Source organism: Rhincodon typus, chromosome 26, assembly GCF_021869965.1.
Source record: "Rhincodon typus isolate 14 chromosome 26, sRhiTyp1.1, whole genome shotgun sequence".
Taxonomy (NCBI): domain Eukaryota; kingdom Metazoa; phylum Chordata; class Chondrichthyes; order Orectolobiformes; family Rhincodontidae; genus Rhincodon; species Rhincodon typus.
In genome coordinates this window covers 18,312,604-18,328,231 of record NC_063357.1, presented here as the reverse complement: position 1 = coordinate 18,328,231, position 15,628 = coordinate 18,312,604, and the positions used below count along the sequence as shown (strand labels likewise).

General features: G+C 42.0%; 1 protein-coding gene across 1 annotated transcript in view; it reads right to left on the bottom strand.

The window, feature by feature from the left end:
- LOC109930302 (seizure protein 6 homolog) overlaps positions 1-15,628 on the bottom strand; it is an 834,907-nt gene that overhangs the window by 71,167 nt on the left and 748,112 nt on the right. The gene's annotated exons all lie outside the window — the stretch shown is intronic.

The following is a 15,628-nucleotide window of genomic DNA, read 5'->3' as shown; positions in this document are numbered from 1 at the left end:
ACCCCGTCCACGCAATAAGAACCAAAAAAGAATCCCCCTCGTCCTCACGTACCACCCCACCAACCTCCGGATCCAACGCATCATCCTCCGACACTTCCGCCATCTGCAATCCGACCCCACCACCAAAGACATCTTTCCCTCCCCACCTTTATCTGCTTTCCGGAGGGACAACTCTCTCCGTGACTCCCTTGTCCGCTCCACACTCCCCTCCAGCTCCACCACACCCGGCACTTTTCCCTGCAACCGCAGGAAGTGCTACACCTGCCCCCATACCTCCTCTCTCACCCCCATCCCAGGCCCCAAGAAGACTTTCCACATCAAGCAGATGTTCACCTGCACATCTGCCAATGTGGTATACTGCATCCGCTGTACCCGGTGTGGCTTCCTCTACATCGGGGAAACCAAGCGGAGACTCGGGGACCGCTTTGCAGAACACCTACGCTCGGTTCGCAATAAACAACTGCACCTCCCAGTCGCGAACCATTTCAACTCCCCCTCCCATTCCTCAGATGACATGTCCATCCTGGGCCTCCTGCAGTGCCACAACGATGCCACCCGAAGGTTGCAGGAACAGCAACTCATATTCCGCTTGGGAACCCTGCAGCCCAATGGTATCAATGTGGATTTCACAAGTTTCAAAATCTCCCCTCCCCCTACCGCATCCCAAAACCAGTCCAGCTCGTCCCTGCCTCCCTAACCTGTTCTTCCTCCCACCTATCCCCTCCTCCCACCTCAAGCCGCACCTCCATCTCCTATCGACCAACCTCATCCCGCCTCCTTGACCTGTCCGTCCTCCCTGGACTGACCTATCCCCTTCCTAACTCCCTACCTACACTCACCTTTACTGGCTCCATCCCCGCCTCTTCGACCTGTTTGTTTCCTCTCCACCTATCCTCTCCTCTATCCCTCTTCTATCCGCCTCCCACTCTCTCCCTATTTATTTCAGAACCCCCTTCCCCTCCGCCTTTTCTGATGAAGGGTCTAGGCCCGAAACGTCAGCCTCTCTGCTCGGCCTGCTGTGTTCATCCAGCCCTGCACCTTGTCTCGGATTCTCCAGCATCTGCAGTTCCTACTATCTCTGATTCAACCTTACAAAATACTTTTGTTACATTCTTGTTCCTTCTGAGGTCAGAAATCTTTGGGAGTGAGATCTGTTGCTGAACAAAGACTAAGGTAGAATTAAAAGACACTCTCCCAGAGTCACACCATTGTTATGGTGCGGAAGGAGGCCATTTGGCCCACTGTGTCTGAAACAGCTCCCAATCCCATTATCTTTTCCTGTAGCCCTGCACATTTTTTCTAGTTAAATAATCACCTCATGCTCTCTTGAAAGATGAACCTGTCTCACCCACACTTCCAGGCAGTGCAATCCGGACCCTAACCACTCACTATGTAAAAAAAAAATGATCTTGCATGTACTTCCTTTGCAAAACACCTTGAATCTACGTGCTTTGGTTATCAATCCTCATACAAGTTTCTCGTCATCTACTCTGTCCATCTACCCCTGGAACATGCTTATTGCTAGATTTTATGGAACAGGTTACCCTAAGCAAGTTCCTGGATGGCAAGCTGGTTCAAGATATCGAACTGTCACTCCATCACGGCACTTTGCATCAGCACCAGGTGTAATTATGGCAAGCACACATGAGGCAAAAGGCATCTTCAGTTTGTTCAGCACAGACACAATCCTGGGGCTGCCAGGCTTGGATCTTGTTGAACAAATTGCTGATATAAAGTGACGATGGAAGCCACTTCTGTGAACAACTGTCTCATACCAACTGAATGTCACCTTGACAACGTTGTAATATCAACAGCAACAAATCCTGTCATGAACAGAAGGTGCCCCCAGTTTCAACAAAAATAAATTTTCATACTGTAATCTAGAGCTTGATTTTGTTATGAAAAATTTCCTATGCTATCAACGCATGCCTGCTTTGTCCCTATAATTTATCTCGGCTTGATGCATACCAACAACAGGATGTCAGGAAACACTGCATACTTTTGATTAGATGCTGTAATGTCAAAATCCCCCCCCTCCAAAATTAATGAAAAACGATCATATATCAGCCAGCTCTGTGACCTGTTACCACTGTTTCACTTACATCATAAAAAAGCCCCAGGATATTAATTACTCTGACAGCATGTCATAACACATATTCTGTAAACACCACTGTCTGCTTTTCGGATTCTCACGGCTGCCCACAAACCAAATGAGATACTCAGCATCACAAACCACTGCCACTTTATGTCTTCAATATTGAAAATGTGTCTTGCGGAATTCATTAGGTGGGCTAATCTATGGCAGTAGGCTGCAATAAGTACATGTTTTTGTAGTAGTGACATTTTGTTTCTATAAAACCTTATCAACCAAAGAAAAGATATCTGCTTGATGCCAGAGGCACATAAGCTAGTTTCTTCTGTGCTATTGTAGCTAAAATATTAGACAGGTTCTGTTAATATATATTCCAAAGCATTGCTAAAGCAACTGTATTTCATGTACCACCAGCCGACAGGATGTAGCAGCTCAGGATCAATATTACTTCAAGATCAATATAGCCGTAATCTGAAGCAGCACTGTCACTAATTTTTGTCAAGAGTTATAACTCAGGTTATGTTTTATTTTTGAGCCACTCTCTGGAATCCTTTGTCAGTTCCCCATCGAGCAAATAGGATGTGGGCTCACTCTTAAAAATCAGTCACACGTGGCCAGCTCCAAAATTTCATTAATTCCTTTATGAGCTAAGCCTATTGGAGGGGAGGAACTTTTGGCCTTTCATCCTGCCCCCAGCTCTAGATTGAAAATTTCTAAACTACTATTTTCAAATTTCAGTCTTCTTATTGCATCTCTCCTCCTTGGTTCACCCTCCCCTTCCCATTCCCATTCCCATTCCCATTTCCATTGCAGGAATTGCTTCCTGGCTCCTGAGTTAACTTACTCTTGGGCTTCAGCCAGTGGTCTTCCATATGTACAAACTAAGATGCATTTATATAATGCATTCACAATTCCTTTCTCTGCTACAGGATGGATTGCATGCACTCTCTTATTCCAATGTTTCTTTGGGGCACAGTTATAACGTTGACTTCTGCTACATCACTCAGTTGTGAGAGTTGATACAGAACAGGTTAATCATAGTGCTCACTAGAGCTGACCTAATCTGTTTTCATCTAATTACCATTTACATCCTTTCAAACTGGGTTCACTAGACAGAAAGCATGTGGACCTGTTCCCTAGCATGGTGGCTCAGTGGTTAGCACTGTTGTTTCACAGCACCAGGGACCTGGGTTTGATTCCACCCACGGAAGACTGTGTGGAGTTTGTACATTCTCCCTGTGTATGTGTGGGTTTCCTCCCACAGTCCAAAGATGTGTAGATTAGGTGGATTGGCCATGCTAAATTGCCCTGTAGTGTGCGGGTAGGTGAATTAGCCTTGGTAAATGCAGCAAAGGGATGGGGTAGGTCTGGGCAGGATGCTCTTCACAGGGTAGGCATGGGCTTGATGGGCCAAATGGCCTGCTTCCAAACTGTAGGGATTCTATGATTCTTAACAGGGCTCATGACCAATGATATCACTCCAGCCACTACTCTGCTTAGCACATTGTGGAGTTTCAGCCCGCAGCATTGCATTATAAAATTATGTTACAACGGCTAATCGTTAATGTTTAAGGGCTTCAGCGAATAGCAGCTCTATTTACTGCGCTGCCTTGTGTTGGTGGAACAATGCTGTTAGGATTGGTTTATTCTTGTCATTATCCTCCATACTCCAGCCTTGTAAAACAATATTAAAGATGAATGGGTTTTCAAAAATAAGTAAGATGAAGACAAAGCTCTTGGGATGTCTTGACTGGATAAGTGCATACATGATGGATCATCTCCAACATTTCAGAGTTCTAAAACTGCCAAACCCAACTCTGGCATAGTTTTCCATGTCCTTTCCCATCTTTTCCAGATTAATTCAAATTGATATGTTTATGAAACTGAGGCGAGAACTGCAATTCAAGTTAGAGCTAAAGAAACATATGCAATTGTGTAGTGTGAGATACAAAAGCCATGAAGTAGTCTTTCAGCTTAACAATAAATGTTGTAAAAACTGTTTATTCTTGGTCTTGGCCCATTCTTTCTTCATCTCATAACACAATTCAAACTGACTACAATTCTGAGGTGAGTATCTCACCTTCCTGACACCCGAAGCCCATTTATCACCTAAAAGGCACAAGTCAGCAACAACAAGCAGGAAGCTCAACACCATCCAGGAGAAAATAGCCTGCTTTATTAACATTGATTTACTGTCTTAAACATTCCCTCCCTTCACCGCCGGCAAACAGTGGTAGCAGAGTATACTATTTACAAAACACATTACAGCAATTCATCAAGCCCCGTTTAATGGTGTCTTCCAAACCAATAAGCTCTACCACTTGGAAGCAGTAGATCTAACGGGCATGCAGCATTGAAAAAGCTGATTACCTGTGCAAAGTAATGTCGGTTGGTCACATTTGTGATTAACAGGGCCCATGGCCAATGATATCAGCCTGCAGCATGCATTATCCAATTGCTGTTTAACATATTTTTATATTGTTTAAGGGCTTCAGAGAATAGCAATTCTAAAATATGGTGCTGACTTGTGATGGTGGAAGAGAAAGTGCTGCTAGGATGCTTCGAACATTATTGGATCTGAGGAGGGGTGAGGAGGGAGAACTTATTTTTGCAGTGATGCTCCTCTCTTCCTGGCTCCATAAAAACACAATAGCTGCTAGGTGAAGCCTCCTGGAGCACTTCTTTCTTCTACAGTTGGCTCATCCGTTACAGCCTAGCATCATAGCGTTCCCCAGCCCATTGTAGCTAGCTACATTAGCACTAAAAAGGCTTTCAGTATCTCATGGGACAGCACGGTGGCTCAGTGGTTAGCACTGCTGCCTCACAGTGCCAGTGGGACCCAGGTTCAATTCCAGCCTTGGATGATGATCTGTGTGGAGTTTGCATGTCCTCCCTGTGTCTGCGTGGATTTCCACTGGGTGCTCCGGTTTCCTCCCACAGTCCAAAGATGTGCAGGTTAGGTGGATTGGCCATGCTAAATTGCCCGTAGTGTCCAGGGATGTGCAGGTTAGGTGAATTAGCCATGGGAAATGCAGGGTTACAGGGAGACGATAAGCTCTTTGGAGGGTCAGTGTGACTTGATGGGCTAAATGGCCTGCTTCCATACTGTAGAGATTCTAGGTTAAGCCAGTAAGGTCAGAATATGAAAATAAATGTGTGCTCTTGATGCTGGCTTTGGTGAACAGTGAGGCTGTGCACACAAATTCATGCCCAATGTGGGTGACATTTGAACCTTGTCAAGTTTCATAATTAGATTGTAACCAGATTGTAGAAAATCACCTAAGAGTTGCTCACCGTCTAGACTAGAGAGAGCTCAGCTGAAGAATTAGTATCTAAAGGAACATAAGATGCTCCTAACCTCAATCAAAAATCAAATAATCTTGTTAGAAATAAATGCCTGTTTACAGGACATCAGCTCTGAATGTCTGCCCACTATGCTAATTAATTTTAACTGGTGCTGTTTCCTGTGAGTCCAGAGGATATTAGAGTGGGGCCATTGGGGAGGGGGCTGGGCACGGAGGGCATTTGTTTTGCACTTGACACAATACACTGCATCAAGCAGAGTGTCTGTTTCCATCTCAACATTCCAACTGGATGGATTTTATTGCTGTGAAATCCCACAAAGCTGGCTGGTTTTCAATGACCTGGAAGGCAGCCAATGACAGTTTATGAGTCCCATTGGAGAAACCGGTCTTCACAGCCAGTGGATGGCACAGGCTAGTTTATATCTGAAACCACCTGATAGCAGACAACTCCTTTGCCTTTGACAATCTTCCAACATAAAGCATTCAGGCACTTTACCTTCCCAGTGACCATTAAGTTCTTCACCAAGTAATTCTGATGGCCAAAGCTGTAGGAACAGGGTAAACTGCAGTTGTGTATTGGGCCAAATCGGAATCCCCACACAGCACACTCTGCGGGAATTTGAATTTTCTGATGAAAATTCCTAGCCTGAAACCCCTGGTCCCAACAACAACGCCACCTCTGGATGCAGTACATCCCCATGCAAAAGACCACCCTCCATCAAAGCACCTATACTCCCAGACATGACACATCTGCCCCACCCGTAACCTGCCCTAAACACTTCACCACTTTGGGACAGGCCAAATTCAGAATCCTGGGTGGAATTATCGACAGGAGGTGAGAGAGTATTTTTTAAAAATTGCCCTTGAAGCCTGTGGGAATCCCGACTGTCAGGGATAACTGAATCTTTCTCTCCATTTCTTTTCTCTCTGACCACTAGAGACCCTAAATAATGTAGTTTCGATTGTTCTCGATTGTGAAAAGATCTGTGCTTCACCGACACAGAGTGAATTTCATTCACCTTACTGCTGGTTGGCTGTGAATGATTTCTTGTCAAACTGGTGAGTTTTCTGGAGCATTTGGAGGCAGCCACTTTGGGGGTGAACAGAGAGAGAAGTCAGCTTTTAATGTGACTTTTTAAGAGGTTTACTGCCAGCAATTTTAATGCTCCTGTTGATCCATGGGCTGGAAATTGCTCAGCGCTATTGTTATTTAATGGAACATATGCTTTCTTCAAATGAATTATCCTTTCACTCAAATAAAATGAAAGAGCAACCAAAATCCAAAACAACATAACAAGTTGAAACTTTTGCTGCTTTTGTTCTTGCCACTGCTTGCTGTGTGTGTACTAGCCAAACAACAGGTCTTCATAATCAAACTGTTCTTATGAAACTACCCATAATACTGGCAGATGGAAAAGAAAGGAACCATTTTAAGCATCTTGTATAGTTTATGAAGTAACTGAGAGCTGAACAGTGAACAGAAAAGTTAAAAAAAAAATCCTTTATCTCGGAAGTTCTATGAAACTTTGGCTATCAGAACAATGAGAAAATTTGAAAACAAGATCAAACAATAAGCAGATTTTCAAATAATCATAATATCTTCTTCTATGCGGTTTAGTTGGAGAAATGATTTTAAATGATAAATTAATCCTGACAGTCCCAGTTTAATGCTGCCTTACATATTTCCAGTGTTACAAATCATATAAATAGCTTATATAAGCTGTAAAACAGTGTTTGTGAACGGTGGTCAACATTGATGGATTAATGCTGACAATAACAGCTTATACTTGCATGTTCAATGGGGACTGATGAGAAATATCTCCACCAAATATCATTGCATCTCTTATAACACCTTTTTTTTCCCAACCTTGTGGTAAAACGACCCCTTTGTTCTTGTGGAAGGAATCTTGCTTTACTGACTTGCTTCAAGGTACAAGGGAGCAATTGATACAATTATAGCTTTATCACTGACTCACTTAAACCTTGCTAAGGCAGGAAACAATTTGACAGCTTTAGTGGGGGGGGGGGGTGCTACTTATTGGTTGTGGACTACGGAATACATTATGAGAGCAGCAACCTGCCTGCAGCAAAAAAGAATTGCGTCAATTTTAGGCATTCTTCTTTGATTAGTTTAATCATTGATTATCTTCCCAGGAAAAATGTGCAGACCGTATGCTTCTTCTTAAAAATGGACAAGAGTTTGCCCAAGCACAATCAATGGAAAAGCAAATTCTTAGGTGGAATTGTCATAGAGAGGGTTCCCTGCATTATTTTTGCTTCATTAGGTTTTCTCAACAGTTGCAAGGATACTGTGTAACTGTCAAGTTCCACACAGATCAAATGAGACTCTCAAATCTAGGTTTAAAAGTGGGACCTCTCCCCACTTCAGAAAATGACCAAGGTTTTCCCGTAGGTTATTCTTGTGCAGCATCAGAAGAATATATCGGATATGGAGCCCTGGCCTTGGTGGGTAATGCTCTCGTCCCCAAGACTGACAGATATGCATTAGAGTTCCATTTCAGACTGACCTTCCAGTTGAAATATTCCACTCCTTGTTGTGGAGAGTGTAACGGTGAGTAAGTTGGGGAAATAAAGGGTCAAAGTGCAAAAACACATCAGGATCTCGACTTTTGCAAAAAGTTTTCCCAATTTTTACTTCAAGCCTTAATTGGTGAGTTCAGAATCTTGTCATCGAGTGTCCTTTATATCCATGCAGCTGCATCTCTTTAAAGCTGTAACTTGTCTTATTTATATGCCAGCCCCAAATCTCTCCTTCCCTGAGAAACGAGATGGCTCAAATTCCCAAAGTGCAAATCAAAGCAGGTACCTGGCAGCTACCCGAAGCATGCTGGATGTTTATCTTGGCCATCACTCAACTGCTTCATGACAACAATGTCCTATCTGCTTTAGGATCACCATCCTCCTTGTCCCTTCAGCCACACAAGTTGGCACTGGCAAACCACCAACCTTATCGCATGCTCATGCCTGCTCTCAGACCAACATCTACACCAATTTAGCTCTTCAGCACTTTAGTTTGGAGCCCAGGCACACCTATGGCTTGCGTGCTTCTGCCAGGTCACTTTGTGAGCAGGAACACAATTGCATCTCGTACATCTGCACAGGAGAGGACGGTGAATAAAGAAGCGGAGTCTGTTCATCTCCGCCAATTTTGGACGTTAATAATTTGGGCATCCCATATGGAAATGTATCAAATTTTGGAACCCTGGTTGTAACAAAGAGAAAACTTTAAACCAAGGTGCTGACTTAAGTTGACATAAAGGACCAGATATTCATCGTCTCACAAAGACGGGCAGTGAGTCAGAAAACACAGAACTTCTATTTTGCAGCAATACAATTTTCCTGTGTCTTCCTGGCCTTACTCTAGATTCTTTTGGGTTGGGAAGCCCTTGGGTGCAAAACTCACATTATACCACTTGCTGAGCTCAGGCATCCTCACTGTGAGGATGACAGAGAATCCGTATTTTTGTGTGTTGGTACAGATTTAGGAATCCGCCTACTTCCAAAAAGATTTCGCACCTTCTTGGAGAGTTCCTCACCACCAGGAAAACCTGCTGAAGAGTCAGGGACATTCTGCTAGGGAACTGGGAAATGTTTTGACACCTTCAAATGTCACTATTAGATGCTAAACTGGAAGTAGAGACACTTCTTTTTAATGCAGTGATTCATCATAAGGCTCTGACCTACAAAGACAACAAAAACACAGAACAGAGATAGTAGGAACTGCAGATGCTGGAGAATCCGAGACAACAAGGTTTCGGGCCTAGACCCTTTTCTAGATCCATTTCTGATGAAGGGTCTAGGCCTGAAACGTCAGCCTTCCTGCTCCTATGATGCTGCTTGGCCTGCTGTGTTCATCCAGCTCTGCACCTTGTTGTCTCAAAAACACAGAACAATTTGACAGTTTCACTGGGAAGTCTGCCCACTCAGTTACACCCCACCATACATAAGGAAAGCAGCAATTTAATGCTTCCCCATTCCATTGGCAAAATTCTGCATTAATATTTAGCTCTTTCCTTTGATTGGTTGAGATCATGTGATCATTTTACAGGGAGCTTGTGTAGTTCTGAGATAACCAATTATAGATGGTGGGGTATCCTAACAATTATATCATCACCAAAATGATGCTGGAAGCTTACATAACAGGCTATTGAGAATGATATAAGTGAAGTTCAGTTCTTTGTTTAGCTACTGAATCATAGAATTCCTACAGTGTGGAAACAGGCCATTCAGCCCATTAGGTCTGCACCAACCCTCCGAAGAACAACCAACCCAGACCCAGACCCCGACCCTAACCCCATAACCCCACATTTAGCATAGTTAATTCACTAGCCTGCACATCGCTAGAGACTATGGGACAATTTAGCATGGCTAAACCATCCAACCTGCACATCTTTAGACTGGAGCACCCAATGGAAACCCACACAGACACAGGGAGAATGTGCAAACTCCACAACAGTAGAATCGAATCCAAGGCCTTGGTGCTGTGAGGCTGCCAGGCCAGCTGTAACTATCTTTTCTCCTCAAAAAAGAGTAACATTTTAACATTATATAGTGCTAAATAGATTTACTCATTGATCTCCTATAGATTTCTGAAAACATCACTCCTCCTCTGCAGTAGGTTTAGCTTGTTCTGGTAGTTCACAGCTAATTCAACAAGATTGTTATAACAAACACAGTTTGTAGAATTATAGCTTATTTTCAGTTGAAAGACCTTGTTTAAATAATTCAAAAGCAACTGTATGAGAATGTATTAAACATTGCATGGGCACAAGAAGAAAACCATTTATGTACAGGGCAATAGGAGGAGGCCATTCTGCCCCTTGAGCCTGTTCTACTGTCTGGTGAGATCATGGGCAGTCTGCAACCTAATTCCACATACTCATGTTTGCCTTATATCCCTGATAACTTTGGTGAACAAAAATCTTTTAATTTCAGATTTAAAATAGAACACAGAGAGATTTGCATTTAGGAAGCACCTTTCACAACTGATGAATGTCTCAAAGTGCTTCCCAGTCAATGAAGCATTTTTTTTTCCAAAGTGTAGTCACTGTTGTAGGAAACACAGCAGCCAATTTTTGCACATGAAACGTCCAAAATGAAAATGATAGCAACTAGATAACCTGTTTTTGTGATGTTGACAGAGGGATAAATATTAACCAGTACGCTGGTGATTTCTCACCCATTCTTCTTCCATATGGTGTTAGAGGATCTTTCTCATCGTCTGGACTGAGCAGATGGAGCCTTAGTTTAATGTCCCATCCAAAAGACAGGACATCCAGTACAGCATACAGAGTACTGCTCTCAACAGACTAAAACATGATGGAAATTAATAAGTGCTCTTATATCAATTGCTGTTAGTGAAAGAGAGTTCTAAATTTCTTCCTCTCTGTGTGAAGTGTTTCCTAATTTCACCGCCAAAGACAGTGATTATGGCTATGATAGGGGATAGCAGCCTCAGTGCACCAACTCTCAAATATTTACATCATTCTTTACCAGTCTTGTACAAGTAAGAGATGCCTTTGATTTGTTTCTTGGATAGAATCAAACTCCGATATTTGCTTATTTCCTCACATGCATCTGTTCAGAAATGAACGGCGTTAGTTTTTTTATGAATAAAGCATACTTTCGAAATAAAAAAATATACGTCCATCTTTACTATGAATCAGAGTTTGTCAATGGACAGTTTGACTAAGGAGGCATCACAGCCATTTTCTTTCAACATGCACAAACACACAGGAGGTAATATTTTTGTTTTTTTATTTTTATTTAGCAAACGTAAATCAGCTTTTGTCAAGTTTGTGCCTACCCAATGTTTCAAAGCAGGTGGGTACAATATGGACGGCAATTTACTTTTGTCTGTCACATGCACAGGCACACACGCGCACACCCACACACACATACATATATAGATACACACGCACACATACACACACACACACACAAATAATTAGGATGGAACTTTTAACAGAACTGCTTCTGAAGAAAGGCTCATATTTCAGATGGAGTCCTTCACTTGGAGGTGCTAATTGACTCACCATGCGTGTTGTTTTCTTTATCCCCAGACAATTAGCAAGGTGCCATGAGGGTCTTAGTATTTTAATTTTCTCCTGTGCCTGATACAAAACCAGATAGCAAGAGTCCATGGTGACAGTGAAAGCAGTTAGCACAAGTCAAGAAAAGTGCAATGAGGATACATCCTGAACATGTACACTTAGAAATGGAAAAAAAAAGGGTGAAAAAGGCAGGAAGGAACATATTGCATCAAAAATAATGTTTCAGGATATATCAAGGAGCTTTAAGGTTGAAAAAAAAAGATAACAGCTTGGATTTTGGTGCCTGGACTTTTCCAACTCACTTTGACATCACATACACTTGTTATCATCTGCAACGTATGAGCAAATCTCTTGGCATTTTATTTGGCATAACATGAGGCACTTCCTGTGATTTATATAAAACCTAATATAAACATGACATCACAGCATATGCACCAGCTATTCACAGAGACAGTAGGGAAGCAGATTATTGGATGTGGTGACATATATATCATTGAATTATTACAATGGTGCCTCTCATGCTCCCCCATGGAATGAGATGTCCCAAATAACTCAAAGATCTGTCAAAGTTTGTTTTCTCCTTATCAAAGTTGATTGATGTCTTAGATTTACGTAAATTACTAGAAACGCAGATAGGATTAGTTTCTACAAGTTGGCAACTTTCATGTTGTCATAAATAGGAATGAAAAGAGTTCTCACTGTGAAATTTGCACTTGGTGAGAAATCACACAATTTTTGACCTTGTCCACCCCAGTCCAACACCGGCATTTCCAAATCATAATTTGCAATTTGTTTAACCACCCCAAACCTCTCCTTCTGCTTTAATTATCATCTTTAAACTATTTGATAATTTGCTTTTGATTGTAAAGGGGTCTTAAATTGATGATTACATGTTTCTTTAGCAAGAAATAGTTATTTGATATATAACTGGTGGATTTGATATTGTTTATTAAATGTGATTTGTGCAGAATCAAATAAAGCCTGAATTCCCAAATCTTCATTCTGAATAAAATTTCCTTATAAAAGTAAAAGGCTTCTTTGGCCTTGTTCTATCTCATTTTCTTTCACAGTTCTGCAAAGTTCCTGGATCCACGTTAATATATGCATGCTGTTGCTATTATAATCTATACGTTAACTGTACAAAGGATACTTAAATGCAGCACAATTGCATAAAAGCCCTATCAATGAACTTCAAAGTTTAAAGGCTTATATTTTGCAGCAAATCCGGAGAAAAGGTTATTTTTGGAGAATTGAGAACAACAGTGAAAGAGAAATGTGGAATTTGAATGCTGTCTCTCCAGCTCCTGAGACAAAATCTTGATTCTAGTTTGTATTCTGCAAATCAAAGCCCCCTCACATCTGTCAGTTGTGGGGTACTTGCCCAGAATAAATCTCAGCTCAGCTGCCAGTGGGTGTGCATGCGTGCACAGTATGCAAATCTCCACAACCCAAGGACGGCAGGTGTGGGAGTCAAATAGGAAACTTCACCCTGTTGTGGAATGTGTTTTTCCGATGCTTCGGTTGAAACACAACTGGGGAGAGTTGCAGGGGACTAGTGGGAAACAAGCCAATTACAAAGTGGATGAGCATTCCAATACTAAATCTAGCAAAGTGCAGAAATCTTCATTTATCCTTGAGGCCAGGTAAGGGAAGAAGCAATATTGAACTGACTCCTCAGAGCTAAGAGTAACTGATGTCAACTCTAATGCAGAGGTTAGGTGGAATGGTAAAGGGGTGGGGGAGGGTCGGGGGTGGGCAGGGGAATAATTGCCTAGTTTAAACATTGCTGCAGTGGTTTATTAATATAGACTAGGAACAGTGATGACCGGTTCACTATGCATTGCCCTTTGCCTGGCCTATGTGAGAATTACACTCCTAAATCGGTTGTGTTGCCCTTTAGGCAAATCAGAAATGAGCTCCAATCTCCATTTTTGACCTGGCCATGTCTAAATCAGGAAAGCTGGCAATACTCACTTCTGGCCCTTGAGTTTCTTGACCAATTATCTTTAAAGGTACAGTTGCAGTCCACTCAAACATGGGTCATAAAGAGAATAAAATCTCCTGTTTATGCTGGGCAAGCTCAACACAGTGACCATGGGCTGATCTGGGACTTGACCCTCTCACTTATTCAGGCCTGTCTCTGAGTTTCTCTGTTGCCTGAAGTTGCAAAAGAAGGAATAGACATTTAATAGTACAAAATGTGATTATTTCTGGATAAAAAAAGATACACTTTGTCCAAGCTTTTCATCTTGAACTGATCAGGGCAACTTAAAAGGAAAACTAACAATTCAGATAAGTGGCTTGATTTGTAAAAGTGTTGCCATGCAGAATGCACCAGTTAGTAATGATTGTCAGCTAATGGCCAAACTTTATTTTAATTTTTAATCAAGCAGCTTGATTCTGATTGATCAAAGCATTGCCTTGAAAAATTAATAAGCGAAAGGCTGTTTTTGTCACCTATTTTGTTGAGCTGAAGTTGACGATTTCCCCTTAAATTGGTATTGCTGATGTGTTCTGATGAGTGAAAGCTGAAAATCTTAGACAAAATGTGTCTTTGCTACAGATGTACTGGGATTGGTGAGGTGACCTCTGGTGTACAGTTTTAGTCTCCATATTTAAAAAAGGACATCATTGCATTAGAAGTAGTTTAGAGAAGAGTCACTTGCCTGATTTCATGCAATGAAAGGTTATCCTGCAAAGAGAGATGCTCAGCCTGGACCTGTATCCATTGGAGTTTAAAAGAATGAGAGGTATTCTTATCAAAACATAAAAGATCTTGATGGGACTTGACATGTTTGATGTTCCTCCCTGTGGCAACAACAAGATCTAGGGACCACAGTGTAAAATTAAGGAGTCTCTCATTTAGGATTGAGATGAGCAGAATTCTTTGTCTCTGAGGGTTGTGAGGCTTTGGAACGCTTTCTTTTTCCAGAGGTCAGTGGAGGTAATGTCATTGAATATTTTTAAGGCAGAGGTAGATAGATCAGCAGCTAACAAGGGAAACAAAGGTTATTGAGGTTAAGCACGAAAGTGGAGTTGAGGCCATAAATTAGGTCAATCACAATCATATCAAATATGCACAGAAATACAAGCAGCACAGCAAAATCATTTGCATTTTGTGCTTGACAAAAACACTCCCTTTGAGGCATTTTCAAAGATGTAATCTTCAATAGACGTAAAGAAATGAAATGTTCCTTTGAAGGCAGCATCTTGGAAGCTGTTCAGGAATAATTTAATTGTGTAAACTGATCATAGTTTGAAACAGGATGTGATTCAATTTATTTCTGAGTGTTTTCTGATCTGAGAGCTCATTGGTTTTGCTGTAATAAATGGTCTAAAATTTACAGGAAGGTGGAAGAAGGGCTGTTGAGGGGGTGGATGTGTTGGTGAAGAGCTGGAACTGCAAATCACAAGGAGGTCCTGCAGGGTTTACCGACCTTGGTACAGCTTACATTGTTAGAAGTGCTATACAAATGCATGTTGTTGTTGAGATTGAAGGTGACTGACTGGAGATTGCAATAGAATGGGATTTGAAGAAATCAGTGGTTGGGTTGGCTGTTGGGTGGGTGGGTGTGGTGGATATTTAATAGGTCACCGGTTGAGCAGGGTAGCTGTGGGTTGATGAGATTTCAAATTAGTGATGAAAGGGAAGACTGTAGATCTGGGAATAATGGAGTATGTTGGTTGTTGGAGATTTCAAATCAGACAGAGGCAGAGAAGAATGAGCATAGGGTGATATTTCAATTGACCATCTGGAATTTCAGGCCAGGAGAAGGAAGGGAGGGTGTTTGTTTCATGTGACCTAGGTAAAGCATTCCTCATCCTCTTAGCCATTTTAGCACCACAGACAATGCTGGAATATCATTTGGTAGCATTCCCGCCTCTCTTAAGATTCTGGCCTTGACCCTACCCATGTTAAAGTTATTAACTCAATAAGTCAGTTAGTATTGAGGTTGGTTGGCTCGCCGAGCTGGTTTGTTGTTCTGCAGATGTTTCATTACCCTGCTGGGTAACATCCTCAGTGCAGCTTCTCCGATGAAGCGTTGGTTTGTTTTCCCACCTGGTTTTTAAACTCTGGAGTCTGTTGAGCTGGATTGCCTCACTTCCGGTTTTCCTTCATAGTGGAGTGTATATGGGGTGGAGTTCTATGTGTTTAT